The sequence below is a fragment of the Lissotriton helveticus genome, chromosome 6 (assembly GCF_964261635.1).
Source record: "Lissotriton helveticus chromosome 6, aLisHel1.1, whole genome shotgun sequence".
Lineage (NCBI taxonomy): Eukaryota > Metazoa > Chordata > Amphibia > Caudata > Salamandridae > Lissotriton > Lissotriton helveticus.
Genome location: NC_136067.1, coordinates 699,416,022 through 699,440,531, shown reverse-complemented (window position 1 = coordinate 699,440,531; position 24,510 = coordinate 699,416,022).

The window sequence follows — 24,510 nt, the reverse complement described above, 5'->3', positions numbered from 1 at the left end:
GTGATTCTGAGCTGGGCAAATCATTTAACCCCCCCCCCCCCCCATGACTAAATAAAAAACAGCCTGTAGTCTGGTACTCTTATAAAATGTCTGGTTCTCATGTGAAGCATGAGTAAAAAGGCGGGCTCCATGGAGCTCATTGCATCGTTGGACTGCATTTTATAAATGTTGGCAACAGCATGACATTGCCACATATATAGTATTTTAATTTTCCAGCTTGTGTGCACGAGTTTCCCCAGTCCAAAAAAGCAGGAAAATTAAAATACAATATATGTGGCATGGCATGCTGTTGCCAACATTCATAAAATGCAGTCCAACGATGCAATGAGCTCCATGGAGCCCGCCTTTTTACAGTAAAATTATTATTCAAATACCATGCTGATCTTCGCTCCAACCTCCGTTTTACAGCTGTACCACCAGCATTATTTTTACTGTGAAATTTACAGTAAAAATAATGGTGGTGGTACAGGTGTAAAACGAAGGTTGGGCCGAAGATCGGCATGGCGTTTGATTAATAATTTTACTCATGTGGAGAACAATGAATCCGTAAATCACACAATTGAGGGAACTAGATGCGCCAGTCAACATTCAATAAGCAAGATTCATTCCTAAACTGCTGGATCACTTCAATAATAAGAACCCATTATGCAGATTAACACCGAAAATTGTAAACAAAAGGAAATGGAAGCCAGAAAGGGAATCCCAGAACCTTCGAATTCACTTGGGCGTTCTGATTTTGTTTAATGACACAGAGGAAGAACCTGGCACTTTTTTCCCACAATAACCTTTTTAAGGAATTGTTACCCAAGGGACTCAGGCGCGCAACACCCATTGGGCTCACGGGGCTTCAACCCCCCCCCCCCTCCCCTGTCCCCCCGTCGTGTGTGTCAGCCTGGGCTGGCGAGCATCTAAATTGCAGCCGCACCCGAGTACTTAACAGGTCTTTAAAAGACCATGAATTGTAAATGAGGCTTTTGTTGCCATTACCGTGTCCTTTTGCTTGTTTTTTCAAACATGCATTTTACTATGAAAAGGCTGGCTCCACGGACTGACTTAAAGTTAAAGTCAAGCAGTCAAAGTCAAACACAAAATATGCAGGGGACACGTGATTTACAGGTGACACACAAAACTTCACTTTCCCACAACATGCGCGCGGCGCCCCTGGCACCTCATGGCGGCGCACCGGGGTGCCGCGGCGCACAGTTTGGGAACCACGGGATTAGGTGCTCTCTATCCTCACTGTCCTGAAGAAGACCCCACCCTAAGGCTAGAATCACCTAGCTGTTCTCTCTGGGGTCGAAAGGTAGACTACAACTAGCGCACAAGCCCTGATAACTGTGAATTAATAACAGTGCCCTTGGAAGGCTATGTGATACATGGGAACAATTGACCTATGTGAGGCTGGAATTGTATCTTGAATATGTGATGGATGGATGTTACAACTCTTTTCCTTGTCCACCTTCCTCACGGTTTCACTTAGACCAACAACACTCCATCTCTCCTTTTTCACTCCTGAGCACTTTTTTTCTAAGTATTAGAATTATGTGGTGATGAAAGAGCAACTGCGTTACCACATTTAAACTGCATATTTACTTTTGTAATACATTGCATTCATTGCGAATATCTGACATGGCACTGTGAATGCTGTTTTGATTTCATTTTGTTCTCTAAAATTGTTCAGTGTTACTGTGACCACCTCTATATTGTACTGTAATATTGACCCGGTTCTGGTAGCATTTCGGGTATCCCCATTGATACAAAACACTCTAAGTTAAGGGGGCCTGAAAAGATTTCAAATAAGGGCTATGATAGCTGAATACATAGCCCTATAATTGCATGACCACCGTTGTAACCCTTGTTGTTCTCCTCCTTTTCACTTTTGTTTTTCTCCACAGGGCACAACACAAGTTGTATTGTGACCAAAAATAATCACGAGGATATACAGTAAGTACCTAAATACAATTCCTCCCTGAGCTCATTTAAAGTATATACAATTCAAAACCAAGGTATGGGAATTAATACTGAGAAGATCAAAAAGTATCAAGCATAGATACAGCAATAATCACAACTCAAAACAAATCTTCCAGCAATCAGTAATTCTTAAGATTATATCTACCTTTTTGTCAAATTATAGTCACATTCAACATTTTTCCTTTACTGTGCCAATAAGAATATTGTTTCATTCATGTACGCAATAACCCAAAAGGTACAGCCTCTCATAATTCACAAAATAAATCCTTCATCTTTAGCTTTTCCTTTGAAATTTCCCAAAGGCAGAGTATAACCACATCCAACAGGTTTTATCTTCGAAGTCCGGTCATGTTGTTAATTACTCCAAAAGTACAGCTGATCCAGAAGTGCAGCCTCATTCATGTATTTGAATAATCCAACAGTAGAGAGTCATGTAGGTAATTAATCCAAAATATATATACAGCTGATCCAGAATTGCAGCCAAGCGCCATCTTGGTTTCCCTTATAAATAAATTCACTCATGGGCACCATATTTGAATGTGTTTGTATCTCAATCAAATCTAAGTACAAAGTTCTATTACTCATCAGTAAACCCATCCAACGTATCTCTATAGTTCCTATCTTGTTGGGGTCTTAATTTTAACGTCCGCAATTATCCAAAAGGTATTATGCAAGATCTGTTTATAATTGCTCGTCGTCGTCCATCGTCCATTGCCATAATATTACCAATCTGCAACTCACTATGATGTTACTTCGTCATCATGTCAAAAAAATCTTCTTTTTACTACAAGCGTGGCGCATTATATTATTTATCCGCAGAAGGTAAACCACTCCAAAACAAACTGAATCATGTCCCTTATCTCGCTTCTATATATAAAATGTCAAAAATGTAGGCCTTCACCTGGAATTGAACCGGCAACCTCTGCCACGAAAGGCTGAAACCAAATCAACTGAGTCATGCAGCTTGGTACATCTCAGCTCCACCTCGCTGAGATGAGTCTTAATAAACCTGTCTCATAATCCTTATCCGTGTACTGTTAGTATATGTATAGAGTAAGAATTAATGTTAAGGGTAAACATAAAAAGGAGAAACCACCGCCCAGTTGGTGTCAAAGATTAGAGTTGAGAAAAAGAACTAACTGGACATCTATTTAGCTCATACATGTTCTACTGTATAGTCTACAATATAATATAAAAATGTGTTATAGGTAATTGCTTATATAATACATATTCAATCCTAATTTTAATTTTCATACTGGATACTAGTATTCTGGAAATAAACAGCAGTCCCCTCATTATATCGTTTAACATAACATCCCCTAATTGCAATTGTATTTCTGTAAAAAACAATACGACACTGAATAACAAAAGATATTTTGATTACCCTATTTTCCACTTCTCATTAAGACAACCTATATCCCTTAATCACGGACATAGTTGATGTACAATTCCATGCCCCTTATATGAGTTTATAACCACATTTTCCATATAATCAGACATTCCCCATTTATATTATCCGTATCATGTTACTGTAATCATAAATCTCATTGGACCAAAAAATATTGTATTTCCGAATCAATATTCATCCCCCATTCTACAGCTTTCAACTTCATCATCCACATGGCTTCCTTTCGTCTCAATTTGAGTGTCCTGTTACCACACCTCCTATCCAGTTTAATATGGTCAATTCCGTGATAACTGAATCTGTGACTCTCTCTGTCCTCACAGTTTTGCACCACATGCGCTGCAATTGGGTACCTTGTTTCACCATTCTTTAGAGCTCGAAAGTGTTCAACCATCCTGTCTCTTAGTCTTCTAATTGTACTTCCTACATACATTTTTGTACAAGTACACACTATGACATATACAACAAAAGTTGTATCACAGTTAATGAATGAATCTATTAAGTGAGTCCCTGTGTCATTGTAGTTAAAATCCTTAATTTTCTTAACTGCCCATCTGCATGAGCTACACCTTCCACAACAATAAAAGCCTTTCAACTGGTTGCTTAACCAATTAGTTTTAGGTAATTCTCTTGGGTAACTTGGACTCACAATATTGGCTAGATTGACTCCTTTTCTGAAGGTAATACTTGGTCTTTCATTCAAAAATGGGGAGATGTCTTTATCATTTCTCAAAAGGTACCAGTACATTAAATAACTTGTGACTTCCGACTCCAAAATGAGTAATTAGTCTAACTTCTAACTAGTCTTCTTTGTGACCTCCCGGCGTTACAGGTTTATTCTTTATCTTTAGAGTCTCCTCTCTCCTGAGTTTATATGCCCTCGATTTGGCTTGGTTAATAACGGTCTTGCTGTATCCCCTAGCCTCAAACCTGGATACCATGTCTTCCAGGTTCTTCTCAAAGTCACATTGTTCTGAGCAATTCCTGCGTGCCCTTAACATTTCCCCATACATGATTGCATTTATCTGTCTCTTCGGGTGACAGCTACCAGCATAAAGTTGCGCAACTAGTCTCTTTGCGAAACATCCTACTGCAAAGTTTGCCCCTTTCAACAAAAAGTTCAATATCTAAAAATGTAAGACGCTCCAAGTCATGATTAGTTGTAAATTGGATATTAATATCATTGGTATTCAAATAGTTAAAAAATTCTTGAATCTCATCCTGTGTACCTCTCCAAATAAGGAGGCAATCATCTATAAACCGCCCCCAATAATAAATGTGGTCGATCCATTTACTGCCTTTAGGGCCCCAGATCCACTCCGCCTCAAACCTCCCCATGAAGAGGTTGGCAAAAGACGGAGCAAATCTGGAACCCATCGCAGTACCAAGTTTCTGCCTGTACTATCTATCTTCAAACAGAAAGATATTTTTCAAAAACTATCCTCATCATTTCAAGTAACATCATGGTATGTCTGTAGAATTCTGCTGGTCTTCTACTGAAGCACATCATATTACTTAGCGATTTATAATCAGTCAAACTTGAGGTAGTGCACCCTTTTATACCTGGTTACCTAAGTTGTGAGTTAAATACTGTAAGCACCTGCTACGCATACTCTGGCCGCGCATGCTATAGGACATGTGCACCACTTTCACTGGTCCTGACGAAAGCCATGTTGACCCTTTGGGGCTACCACAAGTGGCTGAAACATGTAGACCACACCCAGGATAACCTAAATGAGGCTACATGGGATCAATCTAATATTCCATATATGTATATATATCCACCACAGTTTTTTTAATATTGACCGGGAATCCTCGAACCCCAAAATAAAGGAACTTTTGTGAGGCCTCCTGAGCCAATTTAAACTATTTACCACGTCACTTGCACAAAAATCACAAAAAACAACCAGCTCTGCAGTAATTCTGGATGTATTTGGCAACAAATGTGGGGGCCCTATGATGAAGTATGTCACCTACTAGATAGGTAAGTGAGGATTCTCTTTTTAAAAAACACTGCGGGTTTCTGTGTCCCCATAAACACCACCAGAAGGGACTTAAAAGCATTGAAGAAAAAAACTCTGAGTGGCTGATCCGTTCTATTTTGGTTTGGCAGCATTATGGTTTGGGAAAACGAACAGAACACGACTTCTCCTTCGGTAATTGTTTATATTCTATACAGTTACCACCTATTCGGTATTCATAGTTTGATCATATTTAGGATGCAGTACTGTTGCATCACTCCAAGGCGACGCCTCTGCGTTGTAACCTCATCAGTTCAACCTCCGGGGACCGCATATGCGGTCCCTGGAGGTTGGACTGATTAGGTTATGACACAAAGGCGTCACCTTTCAGTGAGTGTGACAACAGGCCACCCTATTTCCCCGTAGGAACCATGATGCAACAGTGCTGCATCCTAAATACATTTAATTAGGGGCACGGCTTGAAACATGTCGACCATTTAGGAAATAGATCCAAAATAATCTATCTTCCTAAAGAACTCCCACTTCACTTTTAATCATTCCGACTAGAGGTTCAAATCAACTCAGGAATACCTACTAGCCAGCTATTTTTAAACCACTTACCATCATCCCCACTCCCTTACCCTTCCAAGAACTACTCCTTTATAATTGAATAAAAATATCATTAAGTGCTCCCACATAAGTTGTAAGTCAAAACACGCCCCGATCCACAGCGTATTGAGAGGAACCCAATGATGAAGCATGCCACTGAGGGGTAACCCTGGTGGGTGGTGGTTTCACACAAAAAAACTGGTGTTTTTTCTGCCAGAGGAGAGTTTCTCTTTTTTCACACTCAACTGTACTGGGTTTCTGTTTTTTGGAACTATTATATGTAAAGGAGGCCAAACCCAGTGTACCATCTTACTCCCCCTTTTTCTGTTTGGTACATACAAAGAAACAGGCAACATGATGTAGATCTGCAATAATGAAGATGCAAATTTGAAAAACTATGAATATTTATTAGCAGAGTACCACACAAACAAATGAGCACAGATAAATGGATGTACAGATTATATCCTGAGCATGGAGAGATTGTATCTCCAATTACACCTTTATTGATAAAAAGTAATATTTCAAAAATAAATTGTAAATTAAAACTTTATTTAGGTCAAGCAAAACATTTGTAACATTAACTAAATCTGATGAGGTCACACTTGGATAAGGACATACAGGTATTTCACTTAACAGTCTCCACTCCACCAGGGATTCCTGCAAAACCTTTAGTATGGAGAATTCCATACACCTTCTCCTCCCAGACAAAGACGTTCATGGACCTGGGCGACCCACCACCTGTCTGCTGGGCTTCTAGGTGAGCTTTTGAGGCCAGGGAGAGCACTCTCCACCCCAGAACATTTCAGTGCTACATAATTTCTTCCTGTGACCACCTGGTGTTAGATACTGCATTCACTCTTGTGACAATACTATCCCACATTCACCTTTTTGGGGTAATAGTCGTATGCTGAACAAGGCCACCAAACAACAGTGGCTATACCCTAATAATCGCAGCAATCACTACAGTTAATTATATGTCAGTACATTTCGGGTTCCTTCTTCCAGCCATGATGATAAAAACAAAAGTAACTAATAAGTAACAAGATCAATTAAGGTAAAAAACACAAACAAATTTCGTAGGACATGGACAAATATGTCTCTATATCATGCAGCTTCCAAATGGGAAAGGCAAAGGACAGTGGTTTAGAAAAGAGTGTGTTTTATATTGTGGCATTCACGTGTGATTCCTTTGCACATTAAGCTCAGGCGAGTGATGTCCTTCGTTAAGACAGATGGATACCCCAAAGGAAAACACGTCTGCAACATAACTACTCTGTCATTACACTGCTGCAAGGCCACAAATATGACGGACACATATAAATATGGAAGGCAGTAAATCATCACTCCAATGCCGATAGCTGGATGTCGCCGACAGAGGATAACCGCAGGTTAGATGTATAAATCTCCGTCAAGGATGATGGAGGTTCTTCTGTCAAATATATGAATCTGATGAGGAAACCTCTGTCATCAGACAGAGAGAGTGAAACCTCTGTCACGAGGGACGGATGGAAAACACACCAAGATATAAATCGGGCTCCATATGCTGACCCTCTTGCTGATTTATATTAGACTCTCCCTTGACTTACAAACTAAGTAGATTATGTTAGTGCCTTGCTGAACTATATTCTAGGTATTGCTAATTCCCTTAAGCAAAAGCTAGGACCTTGGAGTTGGCTTTATTTTTATGAATTATTAATGCTGATTTAAATCTGACTATTTTTGTGCTTTCTGCAATGATTCTTTATTTTGAATAAACCTTTATGGTTTTGACTTTGAAATTTGTCTTGTGAAGGTTTTCTTTATTTGTTCCCCCATTGTATGGAACTCACCCGGCCATGATCCTGCGTTATCAGCCCTTTACATTTATCAATGAAAGTTCTGACAATGGTGCCTAGGCCTTTGATCCATGTTGCAGCAGTGCCTACACATAAATGTGCATAAACTTTGGGTGGTTGGCCTTGCCCTACAGGTATATCTTCCTTCCATCGCAAAGAAACATTTTCAGTGCCTATAAGGCAACACCGTCACTATCCATTACACCAACCAACTAGGCTATGTAGGGTTATGGACCGTGTTTTGAGAAGCCTGTGGAAGTGTGCTCAACATCAGGGAATCTTCCATTGGATGCTTACTTAGCAGGCTCCCACAGTGTGGATACTCTATCACCTCCCACTGGAAGGCCAAGAGTGGGAACTACACCTCAATGTAGCAGGGGTGATCTTCTCTAGATTGGGGTTTTCATTCATGCCGCAGCTCAAAACATGAAGTATCCTTAGTTTTATCCCAAACAAATCCCTCTGAATGGTTTCCTGGGGGTGCATTTTAGTTCAATTGGTCTCAACATCTGCTGTATTCAGTTCCGTGGATTCTGCTCAAATTACTAGTGAAGGTGCCAGAGGGTCGAGCAAAGCTGATTCTGATTGCCCCAGGCAGGGCTTGGAGGAAATAGAATGCTGAGCTCTTGGTGCTCAGCACCCAGCAGCACTACCTCTCCTATGCAGAGCAGACCAGTTCTCCCAGTAGGATGGTCAGGTGATCCACCCCACTCCCCAATTGTTGCAGCTGCATGCTTGAAGATTTACAGTGGCAGATATAATAATTTTGCCATCTTGATGAGGTTTCAAAGAATCATCTGGTGGCAAGAAAGTCTGCTACAAAATCCATTTAATCAAGTCACTGTGCTATGTTCATTCAGTGGTGCAAGTCAGAAGCCCTCATTCTTCCCTTTTTAATGTCGGTAGATTTGCATTGTCCCTTGCACAGTATGGTCTGGTTGTGAACTTAAGGCCCCGTTAGCTTTTACAGTTTTCTACCTGCATAAGTTGTTTTTTTACACATGCCCTTACCCATTGTGGTTTCTGCCTTCCATATGGCCCAGTCTATTACCTTTCTATCTTTTTCTTCTACCACATCAAACCAAGGAGGAGGAGGGGCCCCAGACATGCAAAGTCTTATTACATTAACCACACATCATGACATAGTGAATAATGAGCTATTTCTGGTGACCTAGCACATAATTTTGTTTTTGAAGACCTCGATTCGGTTTTGCTGGGACTGGCCCTGAAAGCAGAACACTGTATAGTAGCTGGGGATTTCAACTTTCGGATGGACGATATGTCTGACATGGCCGCTATTAAGCTATCTGAGGCTATGACCCCGCTGGGCCTTATCCCTTATCTGCAGGGGCCTACGCATGTTAAGGGGCACACTCTTGACCAGGTCTTCTCCACATCCACTCTTGTGGTGAAAGAGATTCTCCCGGTGCTGTGGTCTGATCACCGGCTTGCCAAATTTGCGATCAGAGGCATAGCCAGGTTGCCCATCTCTGTGCCACAGCAACGGGGCCGAGTGTCTAGAGCATTCCATCGTGTGACCCCTGAGATGCTGGCTCAGGCCGCCCTGGATCATCCCTGCCTCCTCTCAGGCGATCTGGAGAGAGATCTGGAGTCCCTGCAAGCATGGCTTTCCGATAGGCTTAATGATCTAGCCCCGGTGCTGCCCCCCCGCTCGACATCGAAACGGGTTTCGGCCCCTTGGTTTACCACTGCACTGTGGGCTATGCGGCAGCAGTGTAAGGTAGCCGAAAGGGCCTGGCGGGCACATTACGATAGTGTGGACAGGCTGACCTACAAGGCGGCGGTTAAGGCCTATCACCGGGACATTCGCCTTGGGAAAAAAGCCTACCTTGCTGGGAGGATAGAAGCGGCCTCCAACTCCTGCAAGGAGATTTTCACTATAGTGAGAGAATTCATCTCCCCTCGGTCCATTACATCTGAAGAGATGCCCTCTGAATCCTGGGCCGCGGATCTCGCTTGTTTTTTTACAAGCAAGATCAAACTTATACAGGACTCCTTTCCATCTGGAGCACCTGCAGGGCCGTTCAAACCTGAGGTTGACACGTTCCCTCTGGCCTCGCATGGCGCCACGTTGGCTGTGTTTCCATCTATGCCAGCCCCTGCCTCCTTAGGGCTTATGGGCAATCTTAAATCTGGGTCGCCATTGGACCCTTGCCCGGCCAAATTTTTGGGAAAGATTGCGGAAGTGATTAATCCATTGGCGAACCCTCTTCTGAATCTCTCGTTGAGCCAGGGAGTGGTTCCGCCGGCCTGGAAGCAGGCAATGGTCATCCCGCTGCTTAAAAAGCCTGGTCTCGATCCGAAGGCCCCAGTCAACTACAGGCCTATTTCTTTGCTGCCGGCTCTCGCAAAAATTTTGGAGAAGCACGTTCAGACGGTGCTCTCCAACTTTTTGGAGACTCACGAGATCCTGCATGCCACCCAGTCTGGCTTCCGTCCAAATCTCAGCACCGAGACCGCGCTCCTTGAGGTTTCTGAAACCATTAAAGGGGTTTTGGATACTGGGGGCAAAGTCATGCTGGTGTTGTTGGACTTGTCGGCGGCTTTTGACACCGTCCCCCATGATGGCCTTCTCGCAAGACTCTATGAGATTGGCCTTCGGGGGACGGTGCTCAGCTGGTTTTCTTCCTTTCTAGCTGGCCGCCGGCAAACGGTCTGGGCCTATCCAGACTCCGCCGTGATGCCGCCCTTGGGAGTTGGGGTCCCTCAGGGCTCTATATTGAGCCCGACCCTCTTTAACATCTTCATGACCCCTCTGGCGGCGTTGGTGGAGTCATTTGGGGCCCAGATCGTATCCTATGCCGACGACACCCAGCTCCTCTTCTCCTGCAAGAGAGGTGGAGACTTTGATGGGGAGAGTATCCGGGATTGCCTTGGGGCTGTTTTTAAATGGTTCCAACTGAACAGCCTCAAGTGCAATTCCGATAAGTCCGAGGTACTCTTCTTTGGGTGCGACACGGAGTCAATCTGGCAGGCCTGGTGGCCCATCGATATGTTCCCCCCGTCTTGTTCTTCCCTAATGGCTAAGAACTTGGGGGTTAAGATGGACAAGGGGCTAACGCTGAAAGCCCAGATCCTCGGGGTGACTGGCACCTGTTTTGGCCTACTAAAGATGCTGCGGAGGTTTTTACCTCTGTTGTCTGAGGAGCATAGGAAGCTGACCGTGCAGGCTCTTATCGGCTCTAGGTTAGATTATTCAAACGTTCTTTACCTGGGCCTACCAGAGTACTTGCTGCAGCGGCTCCAAGTCGCGCAGAACGCGGCGGCCAGGGCCATCTTCGGTCTAAATAGACGAGCCAGCGCTTCGGGTCTATTGCAGACGCTGCACTGGCTTCCCATCCGCAAACGGATTGCCTTTAAGGCAATGACTCTGGCCTACAAGGCTCTCCATGCGGTGGGAGCAAAGTACCTCCAAAAGAGACTTGCCTTTTACCATCCGGCTCGCTCGTTGAGGTCAGAATCTTTATTCCTGGCGACTGTTCCGCGAGTGAAGAGAGCGCGCCTGGGTGGCCGCTCCTTCGGTTTGCTGGCACCACAGATGTGGAATTCGCTTCCGCTCACACTCCGGGAAGCCACTAGTCTACTTGCTTTTAGGAGAGGTCTTAAAACCTGGTTGTTCATCCAGTAGGCCTTTCAGCTGCTCGTTTTACTGTGTTTTTTTTGCTCCTCATTTTAATGTGTTGTGTTATGACGATGTAGTTCTCCTTACCTAAAGCGCCGGGACACTCTTTTTGAGTAGCCGTTGCGCTATACAAAAGAAATAATAACATAACATAACATAACATATAACATAAGTCAACCTCTGTATCAAGATCGGCTATGCGTGGTCAAGAAAGATCTCTGGAGGGCATTCATGTCCATTCCGCTAGAGCCAGTTCAGCCTCCATGACTGTCTCCAGAAGTATCCCAATTACCAACATCTGCCAGGTGCTTAGATGGTCATATCTGCATACTCTGCAATTCCTGGTGTCTCATGTCTCAGGCATGCAGTAACGGGTACTTTGCCCGAGCTGTGTTGCATGACTTTCTAGGTTAACTAATTATGCTGCTCTGTAAACCAAACCGTAATCCTGGGCATATCAATAATACTGGGGGAGTGTGGCTCACTGATTAGAGCGGCAGACTCTGATGCAGAGGTCTGGCCCGGGACCAGGGTTCAATTCCCGACGCGGCAGGGTCCACGGACTCGACAATTCTCGCCTCGGTGCCTATTCTAATCATGGGGTCCTACGCTGCAACTCTGGGCAATAGTTGCTTAATCTCCACTACGGCGGCCCACCCGCGGCGGGATGCCTGGCTTTCACCCTGGGGATACCCAGTAGGGGTTATCTCACAGGGAAAAGCCAGGACGGGTTCCCAAAGCAAGCGCCTTGATGCCTTCGGGTGATACGTGTGCTATATAAATCGCAATACATTTACATTTACAATACAGCAAAATTGGTTCACTGGGGTGATAACAACTAGAGTTATCAAAAATATTCTTTTTTGCAACCATATAAAGTCAATTAGTGAATAAGCAGCTATTGGTAAAATAAAAACAAATTAGTAGGGGAGTGTAGGAAGCTGTTTTTTTATGTGATAGTGCCAATGCAAGGGCATACCATGCAAAAAATACAGACAACTCTTATTGGTTTACAGGGCCTAAATTCATAATCCCAAGTGCTCTATTTGTGGTAGTGTGGTCAAACAGCTTAGGCTTATCAGAGGGCAGTGTTAAGCATTTGTTGAACACACAAAACCAATTTAGAAAAATAATACAGATTTTGATATAATTGTAGATACCAAGCTCATTGAAATCAGGTAAGTACTTTTGGAGTAAAAGATTTTTGAAGTATTAGAAAAATACAGTCAAATAATGGTATTGGGGTATGACCCTTGAACGATGTATTGTTATCTAATCGGAGAAATATACACGGCTTAGGTACACTTGGAAACGTTTTTGGAGGATGACTTCTAGGACTTAAGGTGCTCAGGGGCCAAGGCCCAAGAAACCACCAGAAGTTCGGGTTTCCCTGCCCTGGGGTTTTCAGGCGCAGAGGCGCTGGTCGCGTTGGTAGACTCGAGCGATACACGGTAAATTAAGTGGCAAAGTACCTTTGGAAAGAAAGGCTGCAAGAGGGGACTTGGGGACAATCTGGCTGAACCACGCACGTTGGCTCGTCTCTTGAGGGTTTCTGGAGCACAGTGACACAGCTGGTTTATGTGAACCTGGGCTGGGGGGCTGGAGTGCATAGGTGTTTTGTCCGGCGGGTCGCTGCAGTTACAGGCTCTCACTTGGCTTTGGTGACCTAGAGAGGGAGATAAAACAGGACAGCAGGGCCACTCTGGATGAAGACCTTGTGGATCCTGAAGTAATTTTATGGCAGGTCACTGTTGGTGGTATCTGGACTGGACACGCAATAAGCCTTGGTAGTTGCAAGAGCTCCGGTACCCAGGGTATTGGTGCAGAGAGGCTCTGGGAAGAGTCAACGGCTCAAGACTTAGTGAGAGCATAGTGGCTGACCTCCGGGACTCATGACAACCTCTTCTTGGTGACTTGCTCCCTTGACGGACCCGATGGCCCGCAAGTCGAAGTACAAGGTGGGTGCAGTGGGTGCCTGATGCAGGGGGATGGCTTGTCTAGAATACCAACCTAAAGGTAGCAGTGGGTCAAAGAGTAGGGGTGTGTGTATCTTATCCAAAAGTGGTGATCAACGGATGGCAAAATCTATAGCTGGGTCTCACAAAGTGCTTAAAGAGATCCCATCAGACTTCCACCCTGTACCGCCCTACATCATTTGGGAACCTCAAAGATGCACATGGGAAATCGAGTACCCAGTGCCAGATTTGGCCAAACTCCACCAGATCTGCGTTTGTTCCAAGCAAGCAGTGATGTGATCAATATAGGGTATCAGGGGGATGCATGAAAAAGCAGTGCTCAATGTATTAAACCAAAAGTGAATAAAGCGCTCAATGTAAAATTGAGTGAAAAGGAGGAAAATATGTTTAATGGACACCTCCTTTTTCTCAATATTAAAATCAGTGCAACAATGTAGCCTTAACAAATAACTACACAGATGGAAAGACGGTCGACATGTTTCTGCAGACTTTTAGTGTGCCCATGGGTCACCTTGCTGCTTCTTCAGGACCTGTTATGCTACTGCTAGGTGTAATGACGTGGATCAAAATATAACAGTGTATTTAATGAAGTGAATATCACCTGAAAATCTCCTGTGTTCAAGTTTCCGGAGTTCATCAGATGGAAAGATACACATCCACATCAGTAAAGAAAAGAAATGTACATGCCATTAGTGTAAATGTCATTTCAAAAAGCAACTGCTGGATTTATATGTCCAGTCAGAACAAAGAACTGCAAAACATCATGTGACCTAATGTCGTTCTTTCATGAGAGCTAAATGAGCAGCATATCTCATAGTAATATGGACTATATGAACATATACATTCATTTACACTCACCCAATTTGCAGGAGAATGTTGCTCCCCCTCACCTGGCCACAACTCAGGTAATACGGAGCACCGCTCTGTGTTCAAGCCAAACAAATGAAAATCATCAGAGGAAGCACTTCGCTGTTGAGAAACAAAAATAACCAATACACTCCTCGCCTGAACTAGGCTCATAGTGTTTAGTAAAATCCTTTTCTCTTTTCATTGTTTTGATATTTATTTATCACCCATTCAAAACATCCTGATGTAATGGGGGAATTTGAGACCCAGAGAACTAACAAGACAGACTTTTTCTTTGTAGAGGTATGTCAGTGACTGTATCTGTCCTCAGGGAACGTCTATTAGAAATGAGGACGATGTACCATAAGTTTATGAGACCAGGCATTCTGTCCTTTAAATGGTACACTCTCCGATTCTGATTGCATGATATATTTAAATTCGAGCGATGGTCTACCATAAGTCTAATGCGCCTTGGATAAGGAGTGTAGTGCGCCTTGTATCAGGATCGGGCTTAAGTGTGTCACACGCTCCTTAGTTCGCGCATCGTTCTGCTTAGCTGGCATATGGATAGTGATTGGTTACATTAAATGGTTGGTTAGATAGTGCACTCTCCGATTCCAATTGTATAGTGAAATCGAGCGATAGTCCAACACGTGTACAGTACGCCCTGTGCTTGGATCCAGCCCAGTACATCGCGCGCTCACTCATTCGTGCATCGCTCCTCTCAACCAGCGCATGGGTAATACCCCGTGGTGCCGGAAAGAGAGTATGCGCCACTCGGCCGCACTTGCGGTATAGATCCCGCAATTCTAGTGTCTGCACCAACATCGTAGATCTACACTTACAACTGTATGCATCTATCGATCGCCTGCCTGCCTACCTGTCCGTCGGTACTCCAGACGTCCTTCTGGGCTGTCTGGGGGAGGTACCAGGCGGACAGGATGAGGTCTATTTGACGAGTCCCCTGATTGGTTTGCCACTGTGATGTCATATCCCCGCGCCCGGGGGGCTATAGGGAAATGTAGTATTTTATCCCTCGCGCGGCGGTTTCCAATGGTGATCTTAAATGTGGAGGGCGCTAATGATCTAATGCCCTCATTTCGTGTAGCTCGAATTGATAAAAGTCTCCAAACACCAATCTTAGTAATCGTGTTTGTTCTAGAAATGTATTAGATCTATACTGGTTTTCATGGTGTTGAACTACTGGTTATACTACAAAACCGCATTGAGTCTAGGGAAATGTAGTCAAAGATCTATACTTTAATGTATATTCCCTCTATTTTTAAGAGAGTCCCCTATATTAGTGTGCCGAGCTCGCACCTAACCTATATTGACAAAGCCTATTTTGAGGGGCTAGGAGGGTGTTATGTGGTATGGATGACTGCACACAAATGTACTCGTGCAGCCCATATTTATCTCTTTATCGCTCTCCAGTGGGTACCTCGCCTGTGTGGGAACAACTTGTTATTGGGGACAGGGAGAGTATCCTATAGGTGAGTGACTACATTATAATGACATCCACGGAATTTCCTCGTTCAACTCGTGTTTGTCTGTTTGTAACTTGTAAACCCATCTCTGCTCAGGTTTGAAGAGGAATCCACTTACATCTGTGATGTGTGATGGTATCAGTGGTTGTTCTAGTACCGTCCAATGCAATTCTAAAGGGCTGTGTTTCGCCTCTAAGAAGTGATTTGTCATCTTAGTCGCTTGTCTAGAACATCTAATGGAGCTTTTATGTTCGGAGATGCGTATTTTGATCCTCCGAGTGGTCATGCCCACGTAGTATATCACAAGGGCAACTGATCAGGTATATCAAATTACTGCTGTTGCAGTTCGTAAACCTGCGTTGCTCCCAAGGGTGATCTGTGCCAATGTCAATAGTCAAAGACTTCCTTGTCTGTGGACAGGCCGCACAGTTGCCACAGGGATGATGGCCTGTAGCTGCCGGCATGTCCCACAGAGTGCCTATAGCTCGCGGGATCTCACTTTTTGGTTGTGTGTGTACTAATCTATCTTTGAGGTTCTGACCTCTTTTGAAGGCAAATAGTGGGGCAGGTAAGGTGTCAGCACCTGTATTCAGGATCTTCCAGTGCTTCCTCACTATTTTCTGAATCAAGTTCGATTCAGTACAGAATGTTTGTACACATGTCATTCGATCTAGTTTTGGTTTGGGGGGTAGAATCTCTAGCAGGCTCTCTCTGTTATTATTCGATGCCCGTTTTTTAGACTTGCGAATCAGTTGTTTGGGGTAACCTTTCAGTGTTAGGTCTATTTCCAGACTCTTAGCATGATGCTCAAACGCCTGTTTTGTAGAACAATTGCGCTGAATCCGAAGGAATTGCCCATAGGGCAAATTGTCCCGGAGTGCTTTGGGGTGGCAACTTTGGTAACTTAGTAAAGAGTTTTTCGCCAGCGGTTTTTGGTACAGTTCTGATTTCAAACCTGAAGAGGTGGTGGAAATGAGAAGGTCGAGGAATGCCAGGTGTGACCTACTGTGTTCCATAGTGAATTTAAGGTATCGGTTTCTTCCATTCAACCAGTCATGGAAGTTACAAAGTTCTTCTTCCGTACCTCTCCAGACTACTAGGACATCATCAATGTAGCGCTTCCACAGGCGTAAACTGCCTGTGAAAGGATTAGTGTCTGCAAAGATGTGGTCTTGCTCGAATCTGTGCACGTAGAGGTTCGCGAGACAAGGGGCAAAAATACTGCCCATGCTAGTCCGGCTGATCTGTAGGTATAGGGAGTCTTCATACTGAAAAAAGTTTTCAGTCATAGCTAGATTCGCCAAGGTCATGATCACCCTTACTGGAGTGATGGTGTTGAGATCCCTCTCAGTCAGAAGAGCCTCTACCACCTCTAAGGTCTCCAGCTGAGGTATTGAGGTATATAAACTCTCCACATCGAATGATACTAGGATATCTTGATTGTTGTCATAGTCTATCTCTGGTATGAGCCTCAGAACATCCTTTGTGTCCTTCAGGTAGGTTGGCATCTCCCTCATCATAGGTTTCAAAAAATAATCGACAAACGTCGATAAAGGTTCCAAAAGGGAACCTATTCCTGAGATGATTGGTCGACCAGGCGGTGGGCGTGCAGGTTTATGCACCTTAGGTAGTTGGTAAAAGTAAGGTATCCTTGGATTCGCCGTGCAGAGGTATTGACCCTCCTTGGCTGTGATCCATCCTTCACTGAGGGCCTCTTCCACTATCTGGCCAATCTCTCTGGTCAGTCTTTCAGTCGGGTCTGTAGTTAGTTTGCGATAGGCCTTTTTGTCATTCAGTTGACGTAGATATTCATTGCGATAGGTCTCAGAGTCAAGTTGCACTATCGCCCCACCCTTGTCCGCAGGTTTAATAACTATGGACTGGTTGTTCGCCAGGTCTCTTATCGCCTGCTGTTCGTTCCTGGAAGAGTTGTTGAAAGATTTCTTATCTTGACGGAACAGTTCTCTTAAATCAAAATCGACAGCTTCTTCAAAAGTGATCACTTTTGGTGGTAGGCCTGTGGTAGTGGGGTTGAATGTCGAAGGTCTCTGCAGACCAGTGTTGGAGTTAAGGTCTTGGCTCACTTGCGTAGTTGAGTTCTTGTCAGCAAATAAGTAGTGTAGCCGGATTTTTCTAAAGAACTTGCCCATTTCAGTCTGAACTGTAAAAGGATCACCTTTATTAGTAGACACGAATCCTAAGCCCTTGTTGAGCACTTGTTCTTCTATGGTAGTCAGAGAGTGTGAGCTGAGATTAATTACAAGGCTGGCCCTGTCGATGTCCCTGGTTGATCCTGGTTGATCTTCTTTCCGCTCCTCAGATCCATAGTCTGAGGGGGTAAGTTCCATCGGACCTGTCCCTGTGATGTTCTTTGTCGGCCTCGTGACCTCCGGCCAGACCCTAAAAAAGGCTGCTGGTTGAAGTTCTGAAATGGTTGGTGTGGACCAAAAGGTACCATCATAGGTGGATAGGGTGGGGGACCCCATGGGGTGGGTTGCCACCAGGGTGCTCCTTGAGGTTGAGCAAAGTGTTGGCCGTATCCCCTCCAGTTTCTTTTGTTGTTCCCTCTACCTCTCGTGGTGTAGAGATTACCTTGATCAGATGAATCAGAGTCACTTGAGACTCCATCAGAGCTGGAGGTACCGTAATTCGATCCCGCCTTGCGTCCATTTTTATTGACGCTGTCGGGGTGTAAGGATATGTCTTATCCATAGCGAAGTTCGCCAGGTCCTTTTTAAACTTTTCCAGCTTGCTGAACAAGATAGAATCCCGGAATTCTTTGCTTGTCTTGTTACCTTCTTCTTGGTGTTTGGAAAACACCTTGCTCGAGGATATAGTGGTCTTAATCTGGCCTTCAAGAAGTTGAATTTCGACAAGAATTTTATCGGCCATTTTTTTAGCAGTTTTACTGATCAAGACTAGCCAATCGCGTGTACATCTCCACGCTATGAGAGACCAGTCTTTAAAAAATTCTTTGTCGTCTAAGAATAGGCGTGGAGCATTGGTCACTATAAGTCCACTAGGGGCACAGTTTCCCCGTAGGTATTCTGCCATGGTGATACCATGGACGCATACCCTTGCCTGATTCTTCTTTAGTATAAGGACCTTTGCCCACCCCTCATCGGTATTGACCTGAATGGTCGGTAGAAGGTCTAGCATACTCGGGTTTTCTGATAAGATATTTTGTACTTCCGCCTCATCAAATGCCAGGCCCAAGTTAGTGGCCATGTCTACGATGAGGTAATAAGGAAAAGGGTAAATGTGAAGTTCTTGTCTCTGCTAACAAAGCGCCTCTACTCTGACTCTAACCTGTGAGTGGCTTGAGTGCAGTGTTAAATGAATTAAACAAACAAAGGACCCGCAGCTGGAGCTGCTCAAACACTATTTATACACAAAAAAGGGAGGTCCGTGGGAATATTTAATGACCATGCAAAGCTACATCCCAAACAGACTTGAATACCAACCTAAAGGTAGCAGTTCGTCAACGAATAGGGGTGTGTGTATCTTATCCAAAAGTGGTGATCAATGGATGGCAAAATCTATAGCTGGGTCTCACAAAGTGCTTAAAGAGATCCCATCAGACTTCCACCCTGTACCGCCCTACATCATTTGGGAACCTCAAAGATGCACATGGGAAATCGAGTACCCAGTGCCAGATTTGGCCAAACTCCACCAGATCTTCATTTGTTCCAAGCAAGCAGTGATGTGATCAATATAGGGTATCAGGGGGATGCATGAAAAAGCAGTGCTCAATGTATTAAACCAAAAGTGAATAAAGTGCTCAATGTAAAATTGAGTGAAAAGGAGGAAAATATGTTTAATGGACACCTCCTTTTTCTCAATATTAAAATCAGTGCAACAATGTAGCCTTAACAAATAACTACACAGATGGCTTGTCTACCCACTGGGAGATGCTGCATGGTTGTTGAAGGTAAGAACGGTCCTCCAAGGGTTTGGGGAGGCTGTTCAGCTTCTGGGTGAGCCTGTCTTTGTGGTGCAAGCAGCCAGGTAAGGTGTAGCACAGATTTTGGTGCAGGATCTCTGTTCTCAAGATCTCAGATCTTCTTTGTCTTTCCTTCAGTTCCCAGTATTTGAATCGGAGTTCCTGGTGTCAGGGGGGCCCCTAAATAATGAATTTAGGGGAGTGTAGGGTAGTAGCCAATGGGTTACTTACCCCTTGGGTGACTATTTATTTATTTTTATTTTGAAAGTTTTATATAGCGCTAGCTTAACCCGTAGGTATCAGAGCGCTTTACATACATCCTGTAAAAAGAACAGATGGAAATTGCATTACATAGTAGGCAGGCAGTAAGGAGGCAAACCAAGGATCAAAACAACATACAGCATGAAAAATTAGGTGGTTAACACAGTCCGTCATCAACTATCCTTGAATGTCAGGAGAGAGGAGTAAACTCAGATATTGAAGACTAGGTTAGTTGACCTTGGTCAGGAAAGTATTTGTTAAGGAGATGCAGTTTCAGGTCCCTTTTGAAGCAGGAGAAGGAGGGGTTGCATCTGAGGGCTCTAGGGAGATCGTTCCACATCCTGGGAGCGTTACCAGAAAACAAACGGTATTGTGTGGTTTTCTTTTTCAGTTTCGGAGGAATAAGAAGGAGTGAGTTGGAGCTTCTCAGAGTTCTGGATTGACCTGCCCTTACCAGTTTGTTGTTCAGGTAGTTAGGGGCTGGAGAGTGAAGAGTTTTGTGTGTGGTGTAGGCCAGCTTGTAAATACACCTCCCTTCCATGGGAAGCCAGTTGAGGGAGTTGACAGCTGGAGTGATGTGTTCAAATCTTTTTACTTACAGCTACGAGTCGAGCGGCCATGTTCAACACTGCCCTTAGAGGGGCTAGGTGAGCTTTAGGAGTCCCTGTTAGGATGGCGTTCCCGTAGTCGATTTTAGAGAGAACTAGAGATTGGACTACTGTCTGGAGGTCATCATGGGGAAGAAAAGGTTTCAATTTCTTGAGGTGTTTTAGAGAGAAAAGAGCACTTTTTGCAGAGTTTTTGATGTGGGCCTCCATAGATAAGTTCTTGTCAAGGGTGATGCCTAGAGACTTAACTGAGTCGGATAGGACGATGGGACAGTTTAGGGCGACCAGATTCTTGAGGGACTCTTGGATTGGACGATGGTTGCTTTTTGGAGAGAATAGGATTAGTTCTGTTTTATCTGGGTTGAGCTTTAAGTGATTAGCGTTGAACCAAGATTGGATCTTGGTTAGAGTGGCATTGTGGTGTCTGATGTCGCTGGGAGATTTGATTTTGAAATAGATGTGGGTGTCGTCAGCATAAATGTGGTAATTCACTCCAGCTTTTTTCAAGATGATTGTGAGGGGCTCCATGAAGAGATTGAAGAGGGATGGGTAGAGGATCGAGCCTTGCGGGACCCCAAGTGTGACTTTTATTGGCTTCGAGAGACAGGAGTTGATTTTAATTTGTTGCAAGCGGTGTTGAAGGAAGGAGGTGAACCATTTTAGTACCGTGCCATTGAAGCTGGAGCGCTTCGACAAGGTCTCCAGAAGCGCTGGATGATTTACTGTGTCAAATGTCGCAGATAGGTCATTAAGGATGAGTAGGCAGGCATCACCTTCATCCAAAGCCTTGTGAATATTGTCAGCGATGTTGAGCATAGCTGTTTCCGAGCTACAACCTTTCCTGAATCCTGATTGAAAGGTGTCGAGGAGGTTGAACTCATCAATGTGTTTGTTGAGTTGGTGGAGAACGCATTTCTCCAATGTTTTTGCAAGGAATGGGAGGTTGGAGATAGGTCTGAGGTTGTTAAGATCATTAGGATAGGCCCCTGGTTTCTTGAGAATGGGTGTGATTTGTCCAAGTTGAAGGGAGTCTGGGACACAGCCTGAGGTGAGAGAGACGCTGATGATTTTTTTCCAGAAAGGGGAAATGGTGTGGTTGAGTTCCTTTATAATTGCGGATGGGATGGGGCCCATAGTGTGGGAGGAAGGTTTTAGGTTAGAAATTATACTGAAGACCTCATTTTGCGACATTAGCTCAAAGTCGGACCAATGCACATTGTTTTTTAGCTGGAGGCAGGTCTGATTGTCCTTATTAAGAACTCTTTCTGAATGGTCTGGTGGTTAAAGGGGGGCAGGTTAAGAGGGAAGGAGGGTTAGTGGTTTGGACAAAGAATTTATCAATTTTTGAGACTTTATTAGTGAAGAAAGTGGCAATTTCTTCACATCGCTCATTGGTGGATTTGTTTTTTTGAGAGGGAGTGCAGTTTGTTCGGCTTTTGACAATGTTGAAGAGTTCTCTCGGTCTGTTTTTTGCCAGATCTAGTTGGCTGCGGAAGAAAGACGCCTTTTCACTGAAAATGTGTTTTTTGTATGCCTTTCTAGCAGATCTAAGTTTTTTCTAGGTGTACGGTCGAGGGGTTTAGTCTCCAAGACCTTTCAGTTTGTCTGAGTTGACGCCTTTCCTCATTCAGATCCACATTAAACCAGGGTTTAGAGTTGGTTTGCCTCAATTGTTTGAGTTTGAGTGGAGCTACCAGGTCTAAAACCTCTGTCATTTTTGCGTTAAAGTCTGTAGTGAGGTCATCGGCCGTACATGAGGAGGGTTGGAGTTGAAGATGGGCATGAATCCTGGATTCAAGTTCGGATAAAGGAACTTCTTTGATGTTTCTGGTCCAGTGTTTAGTTTTGTCATCATGAATAGGTTGGTGGCTGACAAGTGCATTAATCTTGAACAGAATGAGGTGGTGGTCGGACCAGTCAATGGGAGAGATCGCTCTCAGAGAGACCAGTTCATTGTTGGTAATGATCGCAACCAATGTTGCACCTTTGATGTGAGTTGGTTTATTGCAGAGTTGTTTGAGGTTATATAGTTCAAGTAGGTTGGATAGGTTTGGACAGTGGAGTCTACTGGGTTGTTCCATTGGATATTGCGGTCACCCAGAAACACGTCTTTAGTGTCTGTCATGGAGAACCGCGATATTAGGTCTGTTAGTTCTTCATGGAAAAGGGTGCGCTCTCCAGGAGGATGGTAGATGGTGTGGAATTTGATGGGTGAGGTGCCCTTGGCAGTGAGTTCGACACCCAGGTATTCAAACGATAGGTATTCTGCAGGTTTAAGTTTGGTAATTTGTATTCCAACTTTGTGAATGATGGCTAGCCCTCCCCCAGTTTTGATAGGTCTGTCTTGTCTGATGATGGTGTACCCTGGAGGGGTGAGAATGTCAAGAATGGGGGTGGAGTGGACATTAAGCCAGGATTCGGTGAGGAAAGCGATGTCAATTTCCTCAGCGAGAAGAGCTTCAGCAATGTCTGTGGCGCATTGTACTGCTGATCTGCAGTTGAAGAGCATGCAAGAGAGAGGACGGGGAGCCTCAATGATGGGGAGTTAAGTGGATTGAGGAGTATTGAGCAGGAGGTCTAGGCGAGTGAACAGTTTTAGGGATTCTGTTAGTGCCAATAATAACAGGGATGGGGAGAGGGGCTGACTTCTGGCTCAAAGCGAGGTAAGGGTCATTGATCTCATCAGGATTCGGTCACAAAAAGAGTTGGCGATCCTGGATGGGTCGGTGTGCCTGATTTGCTGATGGACTGGAGGATCGAGGGGTGCTCTGTGGGGCCAAAGGAGAGGAATTGAGTGGGATGGGAGCAAGTCTACCCGGAGAGAGGGAGCACGGTGGCTTGGTCCTGTTGAGAAGGTCTTGTTGTAAGTATAGGAAATCAGCCGCAAGGGAGTTAATTTTCTGCTCCATTCTGGTCAGTTTCTGTGCTAAAGAGCTGAAAAAGTTTAAGGTTTTAGGCAGGGGCCGAGGGTGACTTGGGTCCTGGAGAGAGAGTGAGCAGGGGTCAGGGATTGGACGGAATCAGTGGGATTAGGCGAGGGGAGACATTGGACATTGGGGGCTGGATCAGTAGTGCTCTCATTCAAGGAGTTCAGAGGAGGAGTAGAGGGTCTGTGTCCAAGTGAGCGGGGAGAGAGCTTCTAAGTAGGAGGTCAGAGTTCTGGGGAAAGTCAGTGAGCTTGGTGGTGGAGGCAGGTTGTGTATGTGGGTGTGGGACGGCGGCTGGGGAGTGTGCAGTGTTAATAGGGGGAACATGTCTGCTGGATTGGTGATGACGTTGGACATGGGGATGTCAATGGGGTTGTCAGTGACGAAAGCGGTGGAGACCGGTTGTGCCTGTGGATGTAGGACATCAGAAGGGGAGTGTGCAGTCGTAGTAGGGGGGGAGTGACCACTGGATTGAAGATGACGTTGGACAAGGGGGAAGTAAGGGTTGGGGAATGTAATGTAATGTAATGTATGTAATGTAATGTATGTATACTTGTAAAGCGCACTGTTACCTCGTTACGTGGCGTCCTGGCGCTGTATACCACTGGAGAAACAGGGTCTGTGTTGGAGGAAGAGGTAGTCTGTGAGGAAGGGTTCAGATTATAGGGATCGAGCGGAGAGTACCTGTGGGGATTTCAGTTGTGGGAGGGCAGAGGCTAGAGTCCAAGCTATCAGGATCTAGATCGGTCTTGTAGTGTTTGTTAATTGTGAGCTTGTTGTTCCTGGTGTGATAAGTTAATGTAATAATGGTGGGTGTTTGGCGACGTAGAGTAATGATAGGGGTAGTGTGATTGTAGTGAGTGATGGTGGAAGTCCATAAGTTTAAGAGAGGATCTTCAGGGCAGGGAGATTGGATCAGTTTGACGTTATTAGTGGGGGTGATGGGGGGTAGGGGAGATAGGGATTGACGGCTCAGTTGAGTTAACGAGGAGAGAAGTGTGGGGAAGTGGCAGTCTATAGTGGTGAGGTGCGGGTCGG